Here is an 18734-nt window from a genome sequence, read left to right on the forward strand (position 1 = left end):
AGAACTCAGCATACGGGAGAGATTCCTCCCATTTCTTGCCGAATGAAATGACACAAGCTCGAAGCATGTCTTCCAGAACTTGATTGATGCGTTCAACTTGTCCCTGCGACTGAGGGTGAAATGTAGTACTGAAAGCCATATGAGTTCCCATAGCTTCTTGGAAACGTGCCCAGAATATTGAAGTGAATAAGCTACCACGGTGTGAGCTGATTACTAGCGGAATACCATGAAGTGAAACAATTCTGGACATATAGAGAGTTGCCAGCTGACTAGCAGTGATGGTTTCTTTCACGGCCATGAAGTGTGAAACTTTAGAAAGCCGGTCAATGACACCAAGAATAGCATCATTACCTTTCTGCGATTTGGGAAATGCAGTGACGAAGTCCATTTAAACATGGTCCCATTTCCATTCAGGAATAGAGATAGGTTGCAGAGTTCGAGCAGGCCTTTGATGTTCTGCTTTGATACGACGGCAAACGTCACATTCAGCAACATAATGAGCAATGTCTTGCTTCATATTTGACCACCAGAATCTCTGACGAATGTCTTGGTACATCTTGGTACTACCGGGATGAATAGACAACGGAGTGTCATGAGCTTCTTTCATAACCTCCTTCGTCATATCCAGGTTGTCTTTTGAAGGAACCACTAGGCGACCTTTGAAGAACAAAGCGCCAGCATCATCAACAGTGAAGAATGAGGGCTTTCCTTCTACGAGGTAGCGTTTAATCTTCTCAACTTGAGAGTCATATCCCTGAATTCTCTTGATGGAGTCCAAGAGATCTGGTTCGACAGCCAGGGTATTGAGGGAACCCTGGGAAACAACACAAAGGTTCATCTTGCGAAACTCCTTAGGAGGGGGAGCGAGTGCACCCGGAGGAACAATATGGAGGTTCAGCTTTCTGAATTCTTCAACAAGCGAGGGCTGAACTTTGCGAACCTCGAGATGGTTGCAATATGACTTGCGGCTCAAGGCATCTGCCATTACATTAGCCTTGCCTAGTGTATAGGAAATACCCAAGTCAAAGTCTGCTACGGTCTCCATCCATCTCTGCTCATGGAGGTTTAGGTCTGGCTGGGTAAACATATACTTCAGACTTTGGTGGTCGGTGAAGATCTCGCAACGATTACCAGGAAGTTAATGTCGCCACTGTTTCAGTGCATGTATGACAGCAACAAGCTCGAGGTCATGAACTGGGTAGTTCTCTTTGTGAGGGCGCAATTGACAAGAGGCATAAGCAATCACTCTGCGCTCTTGCATTAGGACACAACCTAATCCTTGTCATGAAGTGTCACAGTAAATGATGAAATCCTTCTTAGTATCGGGCGGAGCAAGCACTGGGGCAGAAGTCAGCTTGTCTTTGAGTGCCTAGAAACTTTCCTGATACTTTTCTGTCCATTCGAACTTGACGCCCTTGTGAAGCAGACCAGTCAGGGGCTTGGCGATCTTGGAGAAGTTCTCAACAAATCGACGGCAATAGCTGGCGAGTCCGAGAAAACTTCTGACTTGTTTGACATTCTTCGGAGGAGTCCAATCGAGTATAGCCTGAACTCGCTCTGGGTTGACGGCGATACCATCCTTGGAGATGACATGCCCAAGGTAGGTCACTTTGGGTAGCCAGAATTCACACTTGGAATACTTAGCATATGTTGATGTTCTCGAAGATTTTCTAGAACAAGGCGAAGGTGTTCAACATGTTCTTCTTTATTCTTGGAATATACAAGGATATCATCTAGATAAACCACGACGAACTTGTCGAGGTATTCCATGAATATATAGTTCATCAGACGAGAGAATGTCGCTGGAGCATTTGTCAAACCAAAGGACATCACTACAAAAAAAAGACACATCCGTGACATTTTGGGCAGAACGAATTTTTTTTCTGTCATACTTATGACACTTCTATGACGATAATTGTGACAAACCCGATATCGTCATGGATGTGGTGGGGTCCTACTTCTATGACAAAAAATCATGACAGAAAATGGGCTTTTCATCCTGGGCGGGCCGGAGACGCAGCTGCATGACATTCTTTGGGCCGTCCATGACGGAAAAAACCGTGGTAGAAGCAAGGGCGAGGAAAATATCGGGGTGTTCCCGGTTACGGTGGGTGGTCGGGGCCGAGCGATGCGCGTTTCTCTCATACACGCACGCGCGTGGGTGCGAGGCGTTGGGCTCTAACTGAATCCGAGTGAGGCGTTGGGCTCTAACTGAACCCGAGCGATTGCACTGCACGCTACGCGGTACTGAACCCGAGGAATCGATCGATGGCTGTTAACTGAACCCGATCGAGCGATTCCTTGGCTACTGCTGCTAACTGAAGCCGATCGATGCTGCCTCTGGATGAATAGTGAGCGTTGCTGGGGGGATGGGGTTTGGATGAACAGTTCTCGGTGGGGGTGGATGAACAGGACCCCGTGGTGTTGCCTCTGGATGAACAGGACCCCGATCGATCGAGCCGGTTGGGGCTGGATGAACAGGACCCCGTGGAGGGCAGGATGAACAGGACCACCCCGTGGAGGGCTGGATGAACATTAGACGGTGGAGGGCTGGATGAACAGTAGCCCGTGGAGGGGTGGTTGAACAGGAGCCCGTGGAGAGGGCTGGTTGAACAGTAGCCGGTGGAGTAGCGCGCGGTGGAGGCTGGATGAACAGGAGCCCGTTGATGAACAGTCGCAGGTGGAGGCTGGAGGAGGTCGACGGTGGATGAACAGTAGCCCGTGGAGGCTGGAGGGGGTCGACGGTTGAGATGAACAGTATCCCGTGGAGTCCCGTTTTGCAGTACGCCACACCCCTCTCGATGAACAGGACCCCGTTTCGACCATAGCGCTCCAACACAAGTCCGTTTCCTCCGTTTTGCGGTACACCACACCCCTCCCGATCAACATGACCCCGTTTCGACCGTAGGAGGTCCGTTTCCTCCATTTTGCGGTACACCAGACCTCTCCCGATGAACAGGATCCCGGTTCGAACGTGGCCGGTTGAACACAAGGCCGTTTCCTCCGTTCTGCGGTACGCCAGGCCTCGTTTCCATCAGCTGTTCCGTCCAAGCCGGTTGGCTCCCACGCGTTCCATTGCCTCCCGATGAAAACGACGCATTCCGTTGCCTCCTCATGAACATGATGACGACGCAGTTTCTCTGTTCCGACCCAGCCATGTACACGAGCCCTGGCCGTACGTACGCGCGAGTAGGCGTTCGAGACCCTGCCCGTATGTACGTACGTGGCCGTATTTACTTTCTTGCACCCTGGCCGCTGTACGTACGTGTACATGCTACGTGCGCGCCTCTACTACGACACGTGCGCGCCTCTACATCGACCAATATGTACGTACACGTTCGCGACCAGAATGACAACGCTACGTACGCTTCGAGTAGGTGGGTCCCGACTGTCAGGCACTTCCTTGCGTGCGAAGATGTAGCTGGTGGGTCCCAGCAGTCAGGGGGGCGAATCGTTTTTTTTGCCCGGACGCACTTCCTTGCGTGCGAAGATGTCGCTGGTAGGTCCCAGCAGTCAGGGGGGAAACGTTTTTTTCATGAAATACGGTTGCCCATCCGGTGGGTCCCTGCTGTCAGGTGGAGGAATCATTATTTTCCGCGAAATAAGGAGGCACTTCCTTGCTGCGGCCGTGGACCCAGCTGTCAGCCTCTCCACGTACAGTCCACGTCTGATGGAAGCCGTTCCTTGACCACGTTGACCACGTCGCGCCGAGAGCACCAGGGCGGTGGACGACGGCTAGGCCTAGGAAGGGGACGATGCGAAGCCGGGGAATACGCGGCAGTGGATGCCCACGCGTAGAGGAGTATGAGGGTCCACTGGTTCGCTGCGGTGTGAGGCTGCCGTCGCCGCAGAATAACAGGGGGTGTGGGTGAGTAGAGGGATGGCCTGGCCAGCGGTGGGAGTAGTAGGGGCGGTGAGGCCTCCGCGGCATCACAGCCGGCCACGGGAGGCAGGAGCATGCGGCCCAACCGGCGCTGCTTTGGGCGGCTGGAGCAAGAAGACCAGAGGTTGAAGAAGCACTACGACCGTTGGATAGCCATCGTACGGTCACTGGAGCTAGAATCGTTCATATTGACTAAGTTGACAAAGCACTCCGTCCCCGTCAACTTAGTAGCCCACAAGTCAGCCTCCCACCAAGGTGGGTCCCAACTAGCAGGGGGAGTATTCATTTTTTTGTGTGTAATAAGGAGGCACTTCTGGTGGGTCCGAGCTGACAACGGGGGGAACGTTTTTTCGCGAAATACGGTGGCCCGTCCGATGGGTCCCAGCAGTCAGGGGGGAAACATTTTTTTCGCCAAATGCGGTGGCCCGTCCGGTGGGTCCCTACTGTCAGGTGGAGGAATAATTATTTTCCGCGTAATAAGGAGGTACTTCCTTGCGGCTGCCGTGGACCCAGCTGTCAGCCTCTCCACGACAGTACTCTTCCGATGGAAGTTGTTCCTTGACCACGTTGATCACGCCACGCCGAAAGCACCAGGGCGGTGGACGACGGCGAGGCCTAGGAAGGGGACGACGCGGAGCCGGGGAAGACGCGGCAGTGGATGCCCACGCGGAGAGGAGTACGAGGGTTCATTGGTTCAGCTGCGGTGTGAGGCTGCCGTCGCCGTAGAATGACAGGGGTGTGGGTGAGTAGAGGGATGCCCTGGCCAGCGGTGGGAGTAGTTTGGGGCGGTGAGGCCTGCACGGGAGGCGGGAGCAGGCGGTCCCGCCGGCGCTGGATTTGGCAGCTGGAGCAAGAAGATCAGAGATTGAAGAAACACGACGGCCGTTGGATTGACGTCCAACGGTTACGTCTGCTAGAATCGTTTGTTGACGTATATAATAACTAAAAAAATCTTGCATACGCGTCAACTTAATAGGCCCATAAGTCAGACCATTCCCTCTTTTTTAATAATTTATATATAGCTCATTGCGACTTCTTATGCAATTTATTGCAGTCCGTTTTTTTGGTTGGCCAAGGCCAATTTCACTTATTTTTGTGGGTTCCAAACTATTTTTAATACCGAAATGTCGAGCCAGATTTAAAGTACTTTGAAGATATATTGAAATTAGGTTAATGCCCAGTGAAATAGGAATCTGAAAATGTGAAAAATTTCAGAAATTATAAAGTAATTGCCAATTTGTCATCTGTTTTTATATTTACAACCCATTTCATATTACTTTCAAGATTTGCAGGCATCTTGAAATAGTTGCAGCCCATCAGGGCGTAGAAAAATAAATAGGTCTGGATTGGGTATTCTTTAGAAAAAATAAACTGGGCTCATTTTCACAAAGAAAAAATAGCTGGGCTGGTCACATGGTGAACATAAAATATAAGCCTGGGCTAGACGGGCCACAACCCAGTTCAAACCCTGCTCCGTCTCAACAATAACAAAAAAATACTGCTCGAGTAGCTACGTCCGAGGTGTCAGCCGATCTTGTGATGTTCTCTTGTCTATTGACTATATACGCTCAAAATGTCGTGGGTCCCAGATGTCAGGAAAACACTAGGAGGAAGCATTTTATTTTTCCATACGCTGACTTGGTGGGCCCGTACTGTCATCCTCTCCACGTACTTCTGCCGATTCTTGTTGTTTGTTGATCATGTTGAAAATGCGAGAGGGCGGCGTTGCAGCGAGCGCACCAAAGCGCGCGGAGGACGACGGCGAGGCCTTGGACGTCGGCGTTAACGATTTAGGAGACGGTGGGGCGGCGATGCGTGCGCTGAGGCGCAGCCAGTCGTGGGAGGCGGAAGCAGGCGACCCCGCCGGCGCTGGTTTGGTTTTGGCGGCTGGAGGAAGACAGGAATAAAGAAACACGACGGACTGTAAAAGCAGCAGGAGTACTTAACAAACTTAACTGAAACCAGCAGGGGCACTTAACAACCATAGCTGAAAGCAGTATGAGTACTTATACAAGTTCAACCGTACAAAGCACGCCTTGAACAGTGCTACTTTGCCTACAATTAACCAAGGGTGAGGCCGCCAAGCCCCTGGACAAGGCCCAGGCGCCACCCCGCGCATCCACAACCTTCTGAAAGTGGCCTCATCTCGCAGTGTGGTCAATAAACAGGATATTCGCTTTAGAGCCATGGAAAAGCAGGAATATAATCTTCTGTCCTATTCTCCAAGATGGACAGGCCTTCATTATTTGAGACCACCCATGAATAATTATCTTTTCACCTCCAAGGGGAATGGAGTAGGTCGACATAAACATCATGTTGTGACCAAGCGCAAGTCTGACCCGACCATGGTCAGGCATCTGTATAGGAACAATAGAACTGGGCAGTTCCTGTTTCAAGAAGATCACAGCTGTAAAACTGTGTATAAGCAATAGTTTATGAACAACATATATAACAGAAAACAGCTCGTACCATAAGTTTTTCGACACAGTTGGACCTGTTCAACGAGTGCAGCAGTGGCACACATATCCCACGTGGCCTTCCACCATTGAAACGCCCCACAAGGACTCAAGACGATCAATAAAGTGTAGGAACTTGTGGATGTCGTCCCAGTCAACTTCAGTGCCATCAGTAACAGCCGAGTTGTTACAGAACAACAAACGAGCAGCCTGCTTAACTCTGAATAAACCTACACGTGCCACCAATTATAAGAAAATATTAGTTAGAAGTAGCATCTTCGTGAGAGATTCGTTGCTACTTCTAAAGTTAAATTGTGATTAGTTAGACATAATAGGTGGATTAAGAAGTAATCGAGGCAACAAGCAAGAACCAGATACAAAACAAACATGGATGAACAATTGGAACAACGTCGGGGTGGAAGATCTCAGTGAAGATGAGATCAGGTTCTGCTATTTCCATCAACATTCGTGCGCCAACTTTCAGTCCATAACACTTGAGAAAGTTTATCCAAGTTCGACCATAAAAAAGCAGCGATCTTCTTGGTTCATGAACCCAACTCGTGACTTATATCCATGGCTTGTCTTCACTGTGACCATTAAACTGGTGTATTCAGTTATGGCAAGGCCGAGCATCTTGAGTACATGTGTTCTGGCAGAGCAAATAATGCACTGCAGGAAAAATAATATGAGAACACAATGTATTCCCTATCCAAATCTAGAAATAACTCCTCCTTCACGTCAGTGTTGACCATCGTACTGGTAGTACCTTTTATCCAAATATAGCAATCCAAATTTCCAAATTAGTTGACAACATGTTAAAAAAAACCCCGCCCTCCCAGATAGAAAAGAGGATTCTAGGAACATAGTGTGCGTGTTTTAAAATCCCGTGTTAGGATGAGAAGGAACAAGTGGGCGTCTCGCCGAGGGCGCAGAAACCTGTAGGGTCCTCGCACTTTGGGCACTGCAAATGAAACACACTAGATTCAGTAGGAAGAAAAATGCATCAACGGCGGCGGCTGCCATCCTAGGATTACCCGCGACCAAGGGACATGGATTTATCGAGGATGGATGAAGAATTCGTACCTGGTTCTCCATGCGAAAACCCTATGCAATCACCGAGAGGGGGTTTTCTCTGAACAAGTAGACGAGGGAGAAGGGGATTCAGGCCCAGTGAAATATTGTCGCTTCGCTGGAAAGGGGGAGGTTTGTGATTTGATGGCTCATTGGGCATTACTGCGGCGCTACGACCGGGGTGTGTCTACCTTGCAGTTGTGCACTCTAATTTGTGCATATGGCACGTGGACCCCGTTGTCGGATGCCCCACATATCAGTGAAAGGAAGTAGAAAGACAGGAGTAACTAGTTACACAAAAATATATTTTTGACAGAGAGATACTCCCCCTGTAAAGAAATATACAGATCTTTTATATCACAACTTTATACATAAGAAAAATAAAGGGGAATATATATAACATATATAATTATAAAAAACAGAGTTGTTTTTAACACAGTATAGACGAGTTGGTGATGATGGTGTGCCTGCCATCCTGCAATATAGTTCGTCCGGTTTATATCTGACAGATAGGAAGGAAACTATGGCAATTTTGCAAAAAGGTACCCACACACCTCTCCACATTTGCAAATAAGGCCTTCCCTCGTTCATCCTTTTTCTCTCACAAGATAAAATACTCATACAAATGCATCTTGATGTTACCTGCAACGCACGGGCATTATGGGGGTTCAGCTGAGAATATAATACTCAGACAGGCTCACAGTTCTGGACTTTGGGCCGCAGGCCCACCCTACATGTTTGGGGGCCCATGTGTTCTACCTCAGCACTTTTCATATTGCAAGCGATCAGTACGGCGCTGGTTTTAGATGCTGTCGCAAGGCAAATACACAAAATTGTATAAAGCACGGTAGTTGTTGAATGAAATTGAACGACAGTTCCTAACCAGCAATGAGAGTTGCAATTCTATCAACGATATACCATGTGATAAATAATACTGTCGTATTACTTATACATGCAGGACACTTGTTTCACCATGCCAGATTATTACATCAAAATCTCACGTAGGATAGATCAGTTTGGCAGTTGCTTGCTGCTACTGAAGAATTTCAAAGTTGATTTGGACCAGCTCTCCTTGCCGAGAAAGTTCGATTTTGAGATCATCCCCATACCGCAAGATATGATTTAGATTTGAACCTTGACCATCCTTTAGCATCGATCATCATGCGACCATCCTTTGTACTTACTATATATTGAGCAGGTTCATTCACACCAAGGCTGCGCATGGTAAGAGAAACTTTGCCACTGTCGCCCGGATTGTTGAACGACTCCCTCGTTACTCTAGGAATTCTCTGTTTGCAAACAAGAAGACATACCCAAACAGTTAGATCAACAGAGTGAAACAACATGGAAAGAAAAAAGAACGAAACACTTGGGCGGCCAATGCTTACCAAGAAGGTGGACATGTCAGTTTTTGTAAGGACTTTGGTATATGAAGTGCGAACTGCAGCCCAGTCTGTTGCCGGTGCAACTGCTCGTTTGGTTGCCGCTGCACGGGCCGGAGCAGATGCAAGTGCAAGTGTTGGTGCAGGTGTCGAAGCCGCCGCTGCTGCCGGAGATGGTGCTCCTTGTAGAGCTGGTGCCGGTGTCGGAGCAGGTGCCGGTGTCGATGCCCGATCCTCTGGTAGATCAGCCTGATCCCCTGACGCGGTCGGTGCCCAATCCTCAGCTGGATCAGACTGAGCTGTTGCCGCTGTCAGTGCTAGAGCAACTGCCGGTGCTCGATCTGTTGCTGAAGGTGGTACCGATGTGCGAGACAGCGGCGATCGTGTCTGGTCTGCTATGATGAGCTTTCTAACTTGACTAGGCTTCGTGACCGTGATCTAGTGTTTTCTTCATTTCTTTTAAACGCGAGAAGGACTAATTGTGGCGTTTTTGTTAAACCAAACTGCAGTTCATCATAGGGATTCAGCTTGTACTCAGACAACAGACTGATCCAATTTTTTCAGTAATATAAGTGATGGACAGTGCCTTCGTTACTGACACGACATAAGAAGTGAAACCTGCAAAAATAGCCATCGTAGAGCAAACCAAACGGTTTATTCTATGATGAATGTCACATGGCAAAACCTGCATCGTAAAATTGCAGGAAAAGAAAGAAAACATGACATTAAATCAATAAGATTTAGACAGTAAATCAATAAGATTTACTTGATGTGACACGAGTGAATCCTTACCAGGAAATCAGTATGTTGAAGTACTAAACAGAAGATTGATCGTCCAACTACGGGTGGCATGCAGGGGCCCCGCCTACTCCCACAAGCAGGACAGTCCAAAGGTCGTGACAAATCGTATGGACTGAACATCCATGGGACTGGAAATCCTGGTGGGTGCGATAAACCCTGCAATGCATACAAATATTGGAGTGTAACCATAATTGATATACCATCCTCACAAAAAAGATGATCTGGATACTTCAAAATATACATACTGAATTGAGTGGACAGACATTAACATAGACCGTTCTCAGGACTGACCACACACCAAAAGCGGCAGTACTAATAAACAATACATGGTTCACAAACACAAATCAAGTACTGAACAATAGTACTTACTACAGACAAGCAAAGTTGCACTAATTAAACTCTACAGACTATTTCTTGCCACCGACCTACGGGATGAACCCCGCATAACTGACTAGGCCATGGACTTCGTGAGATATGTCTACATGCACCATCACCATCTCGTCAACCTTGGAGAACCCAACAGAGTGGTCTTTCCACTCATAAACATGATCATGAAGACAGGCCGCATCAGATTTGGTGGGAAGCTTTACAAGAACCACACCCTTCATAATCGAAGGCACAGCCAGGAAATTGTTGTGGTCAAGTACAGCCTCGAGAACACGCCTGACAACAATGCTACAGGAAAACAGTAGTTCAGGACATGTGGCGACAAGGACACAGCAGCTGGATAGTTTAGCGGTAGAACTCATCCTCAGGTCTTCCAGTTCACACGGCATGACTTTAAGAACTTCATCTCCACCGCGGACCTGGTTCTAATTCAAATAGAAATCATATTTTATTACTACCTCCGTTCAGAAATATAAGATGATTTTTGATATTATACTCCATATATGACTACATATACGCACAGAAATGAGTGAACAAATACACTAGAACATGTCTTCAAAGGCATGAGCAGAGGGATTACTTGTAATATCCATAACACAAGTTACTGAGGCAAATATACCCTCTTCAAAGGTAGCATTGATGTTCATAAAGTACTCCCTCCGTCCCAAAATTCTTGTCTTAGATTTGTCTAGATACGAATGTATCTAAATGTGACTTGATACATCCGTATCTAGACAAATCTAAGACAAGAAATTTGGGACAGAGGGAGTAGTTGAAAGTAATCTATAAGAAATCAGTGTCAACCTCTCACATGTTTTGGTCAAAAGAGGAATTTAGAACCGTCATTTGGCACACAAAAATCACATGCAAGATCACCCAGAAAGTTGTACTACTAGTACTAGTACTGCATGTTAGATGAAAAAACACGATCAAGATCGAGAAAAATATCGTCAAGAAGAGATATTACCTGGACTTGCTTAATGAGGGATCCCGGAGAGGGGGGGCTTGGACAGGCGATGGCTTTGAGCTTGTGTGCGATAGTCTCGGCGGGGTGCTTGCGCTTCTTCGTACCATGAGCCTCGATGGTTTTGGCCAGAGCCATAGACATCACTTCGGCCGGTGCTCCAGCGTCCATCAAGAAACTGTCAAATAGAAATAAAAGAAAAGAAACCATAATCACAAACCCAAAAGAAGAAAAGAGAGGGAGTTATAGGATTAGTCTTGGGGTTGCAAGACCGGGCCTTGGCCAGAATCAACACCATTGATGCGCTCACCTTTCCTTCATTGGGAGAGAAGAACAATGGCAGAAGCAGGTCGGGGTTTTCTTGAAGAAATGAGGAACAAGATGAGGGAGAAGCCGAGTTGGGTAGAGAGGAAGCTGAGAGAGAAGAGTGAAATGATGGTTGCTTCATCCGTCCAACTTACTGCTGGAAAGGAGGGGGTTTTGTTATTTGATGGCTCATTGGGCATTACTGCGGCGCTTCGATCGGGGTAGTCTACCGTCACTCTACTACGGAGTAATTTAGTGCACGGCTGGTGGAGCCCGATGCTGGCTGTCCCACACATCGGCGAAAGTGAGTAATTTAGTGCATGGCTGGAGGAGGATCCGCACGGTAGAGCGTGTCCACTATTTTTTTGAAGAAAAAAATGATTACAACAAGCGTTTCCACTCTTACGACGGAGGAGTGCGAAACACGGCAGCCACTTGAACATACACAGTGCTCCTACTACTAGGCATGTGCAGTGGTTCATACGTCAGTACTACATAATCTTGTTGCTAGTGTAGTAAGATATGACGACAACAAATGATGTTGTGTGCATGTCAACTATATGAACAGTAATGTAGTAACATAGTACCACTTTCTCGATTGGCCGGTCGAGAATGAACGGTGAGATCAATGTTAACAAAACTAGGTCTACAGCGCACGGAGAGTACGGTGCTACAGTACTCCACGAAACATGAACCATATGAAGCACGAATAGTGTTAGGCAGGGTGTATGAAGGGTGCATAGGATGGGAGCAAAAGTTCCCTTCTCGGCCCACTTTTGGGTGTTTGGCAGAGTGCATGAAGGGTGCATGAGTCCACACTAGTAGGTTAACACAAATACATGAAGAGGAAACAACTACTTAATGTCTTTTTGCTAATTAATAGCATTGCATGCAATGAATTAACCACTGCATGTCATGTTTATTAGTCTCAAGTCATTGAAAGCATGCACGGCCCACGTCTCTTATTGGTTGATATGTCACAAAACAAGAAACTGGGAGGGAGTTAATGTACCGTGCCTAAGTGTTTTGGGATTATTTGGTTTTCGTAAGGTGACTTACACACCTAGACAGAGGGAGTATATTGAGATGAGAGTGCAACCGAACACACCCACACGCTTTGTGCTACAGTGACTGATTTGCACTGTCTGAGTTTGATCCAATGGTCATGTTGCACCGAGACATGGACATGCCCATGCAGAGAGCGCCTAAACACCACCGAAGTCCCTCTGCTTCTCGAGGCGCACGACGTTGGTCATGCAGGGGCGAAATAGCTGAAAGGCAATGCAATCTACGGGAAGGTGGAGGGAGCCAGCCGAGGAGTGGGGAATCTTTTGGTTTTCACCATGGTAAAACACCACTCGATGACTTCTCACATAAGGGAGTAGTGGGTTTTACAGGCGGAGTCATCCCGACTAATTGCTGCCGCGCCTGCTCCCGTCAATCAAAAAATTAAAAATCCTGCCGCGCCTGCTCCCGTCAATCAAAAAATAAAAAATACTGCCGCACTCAAACACCAGAGCAACGCCGTGGTGGATGTTTAAATTTACCTGCCGGCAAGTAGATAAAAAATGGGTGAAAAAACAAATGTGGCGGCGGCCTAGCTAATCGGTCGAACTAGCCCAACTAGCTAGCCACCGTGCTTCACTGATGTACTCGGCGGGAAAAGTGGTCTTTCGTGATGTTACGACTCATTTATTTACTTGCTTCGGCAAAAACGCGCGGTAGGGCATCCCACGTCAGGAAGAATATATGCGTGCACCACCCGGGAAGACCCCGAAACCGCGCGGTAGGGTGTGCCATGTCTCGGCATGGAGGAAAAATGTGCATGTAAAAATTTACTGTATCAGACGTAGTACCTATGGTTCGACCTCGGGACCCAGCCAGTCGGTCAAAAACACCCCACTAGCCACACAGCTTCATCATGCTAACATGGCATAGAGGATAGGTGTGGTTAGCTCCGTCTCGACCAGCCACAACGTCTCTTGTTCTAGCTGATTCTTCTATTTTCCAAGCTTTTTTTAGTTGTAATAACACCACGGCAAGCTAGCGCCGCTCTTCGTGTGTGCGCGTGCAAAGGTTAGACGATGGAGAGAAGAGAGAGATCGCAGACCTGGGACCCACTAGTAAGTGAGTCAACGGTCATGCACGTGTAGACGAGGCACTCCCTCTACTCTACTCAACGTAATACTGTATAAAATCAAGTTATGTGACAAAGCCCACAACCGTTGTTGTTTCAGGCGATCGACTTATGCTTTGTAGTCCAGGTTGCCAGTTCGAATTTCGTCTTTCAGATTTGTTAGTTTTAGGTCCAAATTTGATTAATGACAAGTGGGACCCCCGTGTGTTGTTCCGATATTTCAGTGTAGGATGGTTTTTTTTGTACAAACACTTTGCGCGGTTAGACAAGTAACGGCACAAGTTACACGTATTTTGCAAGTTTACGAACAAAAGTGACAGCGGCATAGAATATCACATCCACCCCGCAGCTTAGATGCTATGGTGATACGAGTTTTTACACCGTTGGAAGTGAGATCCAATGGCTTGGGAGTAGTCTTTGTAATTATTCGCAATTTCCAAACTCTCCAAAGGTTTTTTTGCAAATAAAACATTCAGGCCTCGTGTGTGCCGCTGCATCTTGGATCCAACGACTCCCCGTTGCTCATATTAGGTGCTCCCCGTAGCTTAATTACCCGCTACGGTGATATGAGCATCTAGGTCGTATGATCAGTGATCAGATGGCACATGCGTAGTACTTGTACTTTCTGCGCAATTCCCAAACTCTCTCAGCCATATATTGCAAAAACATTCAAACCTCCTACTGTGGGCCGTTAGATCTCCTTGAACTTGTATCACCATAGAATCTACGGTGCGGGAGCACCTCATATTCTCCCGTGCGAGAAAACATAAGGTGCCCTCGCAGCTTGGATGCTACGGTGATATGAGCTTCGAGGTCGTTTGATCTGAGATCCAATGGCATCTGAGCAGTCTTTGTGCTTGTAAGCAGTGGCTGAACTCTTTGGGGGCTTTTCTGCAAAAAACCGTTCGAACCATCGAGGAGGCGTTGGGTCACAAATCCAACGGCTCCGAAGAGCTTGTATCACCAAAGCATCTAAGGTGTGGTAGAACATGATATTCTTACATACAGGAGAATATGATGTCCTCCTTCATCTTAGATGCTACGGTGATACGAGCTTCGAGGTCGTTGGATATGGGATCCAAGGGCATCTAAGTAGTTTTTGTACAAATTGTGTGCAATTCTCAAACTCATCAAGGTTTCCTGTAAAAATATTAAGACATCATGTGAGCTGCTATATCTCAGATCTACAAGCTCCAGGCAACTCGTATCGGCATATAGCATCTAAGGTATGGGGGCACATGATATTCTCCCGGGGAGGAGGGGTGGGGGTGCACAACCAATCAGTGGTTGGGAGGGTGGGGACAAATATAATCTAAACAACCCTAAACAGAGCTTCACAATTTTATCTAAGGTCGAGGGGGTGACCCCCGACAATCATAGCTCCACCTAATTAAACACAACATTTGCATGTACTGTAGTACTAGACTTAATATTCATGTTTCAATTTCATGTTCGTTTTAAATATTGAATTGAGGAACATGCATGTCTTACATTTTACTCCCTTCGTTCCTAAATATTAGTCTTTTTAGAGATTTCAAGTGGACTGGCACATACGGATGTATATAGACATATTTTAGAGTGTAGATTCGGTCATTTTTCTCCGTATGTAGTCGCTTGTTGAAATCTCTAAAAGACTAATATTTAGGAACAGAAGGAGTATTTTTGAATTTGTGTCATACATGCATGGTTTGGAAAAATAGATGCACTATACTTATTGGATTGCTGTTGTGCTTGTGTGTGGCTGTCTGTCTGTGTGTGTGTGTGGTCATATGCTTGACACATACAAAGTTTTCTCACCTCCATATTGTTCATCTTTTAAATTTGAATTTGCATTGAAATACTTAGTAGGGATACCATGAAATGTGAAATCCGCGTTGAGATCACTATATCACAAACTCACTCTAATTCAACAACTTGTCATAAATCAATTACCACGTTGAGATTAGTATTTGCAAGGAAAATACGGGCATTGTAATACACATAGATTCGTTCGGCAATTTAAAAGGTTCCTTTCGTATTCTCGAATGGTAGGACCCAACGGCGTACCAGCCAGACCTTGGCTCACGTTGATCCTAAAAAAATAAAATAAAAAAGGGGCTCGTGTCCTTCTGGTGGCGTGCGTGGTACGCACATTAGGCAACCCCAACCAGTCGAGCCTCCGCGTTTCGAGTCGAAATATCTGGCGGCCAGAATTCCAGCCCTAGGAAATTCCCCTCATGTCCCCGGTCCATAATGACCACTGATGAACAACGGAGGGATGCTTTAGTAACTAGACAACGTTACCTACCGTGCCGAGCACGGTTCAATTCCCTCGGTCGCCGCTCGCCAAGGTCACCCGTCAACTGCATTGCCTAGTACTACTACTACTACTACACCAGGATGAGCACATAATTGAGCCCGTTTGTTCGTGCCTAGTACTTGAGTTAATATATCAGGCAATGCACTGGTACGGAGGGATTATCCTTTTGCTCTGCATATATAACTTGTCTGAAGTCTAACTAAGCAAAATGTTTGACCAAATCCTTTCTTAAGAAATACAACAGGACAAATGTATGGCTTGAAAATTTGTTGCATGATGCAGGTTATGATATTGTTTCGAATCCTGGATCTTAAATTTCAGAAAATCCAAAAGTGACCATAAATTCTTGAAACTGAGCATGGTCACGTGATATGGCACAAATATTACTTCGTAATTTTTTTCTTCAATTTGAGACAAGCTGCTTATGACAAGTTGCACAAATGAAGAGCCAAGGTATTTTGGAACAAACACCTGTCAGGTTAAGGCGAACGCTTTCACTGTTCAAACCATGGGCGTTTACGTGCCGCCATGAGTCCTGCTTCTCATCGGCAGGTGCCGTCCGAGCAAGCGTGTGAGTCGACGGGAGGCGTGCGAGCAGACCGCTGTGCCGGCTGACATGGAGGCGTGCGAGCAGACCGCTGTGCAGGCTCACCGGGAGGCGAGCCCTTTGACCAGGCTCTGCCGCCCACCTTCATCCCAACTGCTCCCACTTTTAATGTCACCGGCGCCGCAGTTAAAAATCAACCCCGCACTACCCGGTATCACTACAATCTTCTCTCTTCCTCTCCGATTCTCCTGTCGTCTACCTCCAACCAGCCTGACCTAAACATACGCCATGCCGCATCACGATGGTCTGTCCTTAGTATTCCAGTTTCCCGAGGAAGACACCCAGCCGGAGTCTCAAGAACATAAGGCGCTTTGGGACAAGCTTGAACTGGCCTTGCGGGAAGACGCCGCGCCTGTCCCCACTCCCGTTCCGGCTCCTCTCGCCCCGACTGCGCCAGCGCCCATCCCCGTGGCATTGATGGGCTGGGAGCCGCACATTGTCGCCGAGCTTGATGCCACTGGGTTCCACGAGGTCCCCGCCGACTTTCACGCGCCCGTGCACCTGCCAGCGCCTGCGCCTGCGTGTGCACTGATGCGCACGCCCGTGCTGGTGCCCGTGCACCTGCCAGCGCATGCACCTGGGCATGCACTGACGTGCGTGCCCATGCACACGAATGTCTCTGCCACGCCGTTGACAGCGCCTGTCCCCGCGTGGGTGCCAGTGCCCCCCTCAGCAGTATGGATGGCCGCCGTCGACCGCTTTCTTGCACCAACGCCAGTCGCCTCCTCCCGCTAGTTGACTTGCTCCGAAGTCCAGAACATTTTGGCCTTCCTTGAAGCTAGGCCTATGTCCAAGAGTACGCCAACAACGGCGCAAGGCGCCGCCGTCGCCGTCGGTCAATGGCCCAACGACACACAGAGCATGGCAGAGGTGCCGCTTCCCACCGCAAGATGCCCCCGCCGCCGCCGCATAATCTAAATGTGCCATGAAAAACGTTCGGATTGCCATGCTTAAAATCTGAACGTTTATCATTTGCGTTTATTTTAGATTGATCGTCGTATAATTTAAAGTTGGAGTCAGACGGAACAAAATCTATGGTTTGATCGATTGAATGTTCTGCTAGAGCCGTATCAAAGTAAATATAAAACGTCATCAAGCCACATGTATTCCTTGTCATCCAACGACCTAGACTGCTTCAATGTCGAGCGCTTAACACGTTTAGCGTGCAGTTAATTTCATGCCAAAAATAGTGCTAATCACATAATAACACGCAAATAATATCCAACTTAATATCCGCATGCACTTAATATACTTCCAAATTAACGTGCATTGCACGTACACACTGACTAGTGCTGCTAGCACGTGAAACTGGTGCCGTAACTTATGAATGCGTCCAGATATGGTCAACGACAACATCGCCTACGAGTTCTTCGTGTTTTCCCATGTGTCTAAATGCAGAAGGGGAGGAGAGAGAGAGAGAGAGAGCACACATGGAACCCACCAGTAAGTGAAGGCGAATAGTACTAAAAATAATATTAGATGTTATCAATTAAATAGGCTGTGGTAATATAAAAACATTATGTGAACAAAGGGAGGTACAACAAACATTGCTGTTCTACGTATGTTGCCTATTGACGTGCGGCTTGAAGGCCTTGGTCGCATGTTCGATCCTCGTCCTTTATTTTTTAATTTGTATATGGGTCCAAATTTGTTTCATGACATGTGGGCCCCTCGGTGTGTAGTTTGTAGCACTTTAATTTGTGGGTCCAAATTTGTTCCATTCCAGGTGGACTATCGGTGTGTAGTTTTGTAGCTTCTTTATAATAATTAAAGAGAACAACAGAGTTTTTTGCAATAATACCATGGTGCGACGTTGAAGGCGAGAAAGGACATGAGAGAGAGCGATGACCGAGCCAGAGGGAAATCAACTAGGGGAGTTGCGGGGGTTGCAACGGTGTTTCGAGTAGTTGTGGGCCGAATGCTACGAAAATATAATCTAAACTGACCGGAATAAATGCCTACACAAATTAATCAAAGGTTGGAGTGCCCCTCGCAATGCAAATAGCTCCGGCTTTGCAAGGGATGGAGAGCTAGCTTCAATGTGTGGAAGATACGACGTGAGAAATCGAGGTCAATCGAGAGACATATAGATAGAGAGACAAAGTGAGTGTGGTCCGACATTCATTAAACAAATATATATGCTCTGGAGAGATATTGTCCGATTGAGCTTTTGGAAAGGGCGAGGGCTGTAAGATAGAGCTTGAGAGATGATCCAGTCACAGACGTGTAGATATATTTTGTGCGTGGGAGGAAGCAAGGTCAATCGATCACATAGGGTCGTCGTGTGATCGAAAGAGTGAGACGGGTTGGAGAGAGTGACCTAGATAGGCAATGTGCGTGAGAGAGTATACAATGTGAATAAGTCGAATTGGGCTCAAACATGGTGATATATCGTTTTTTCCGAGAAAGAGCGAGGTCAATTGAGATATACAAAGAGAGAG

The sequence above is a fragment of the Triticum aestivum genome, chromosome 6D (genome assembly GCF_018294505.1).
Source record: "Triticum aestivum cultivar Chinese Spring chromosome 6D, IWGSC CS RefSeq v2.1, whole genome shotgun sequence".
NCBI lineage: Eukaryota > Viridiplantae > Streptophyta > Magnoliopsida > Poales > Poaceae > Triticum > Triticum aestivum.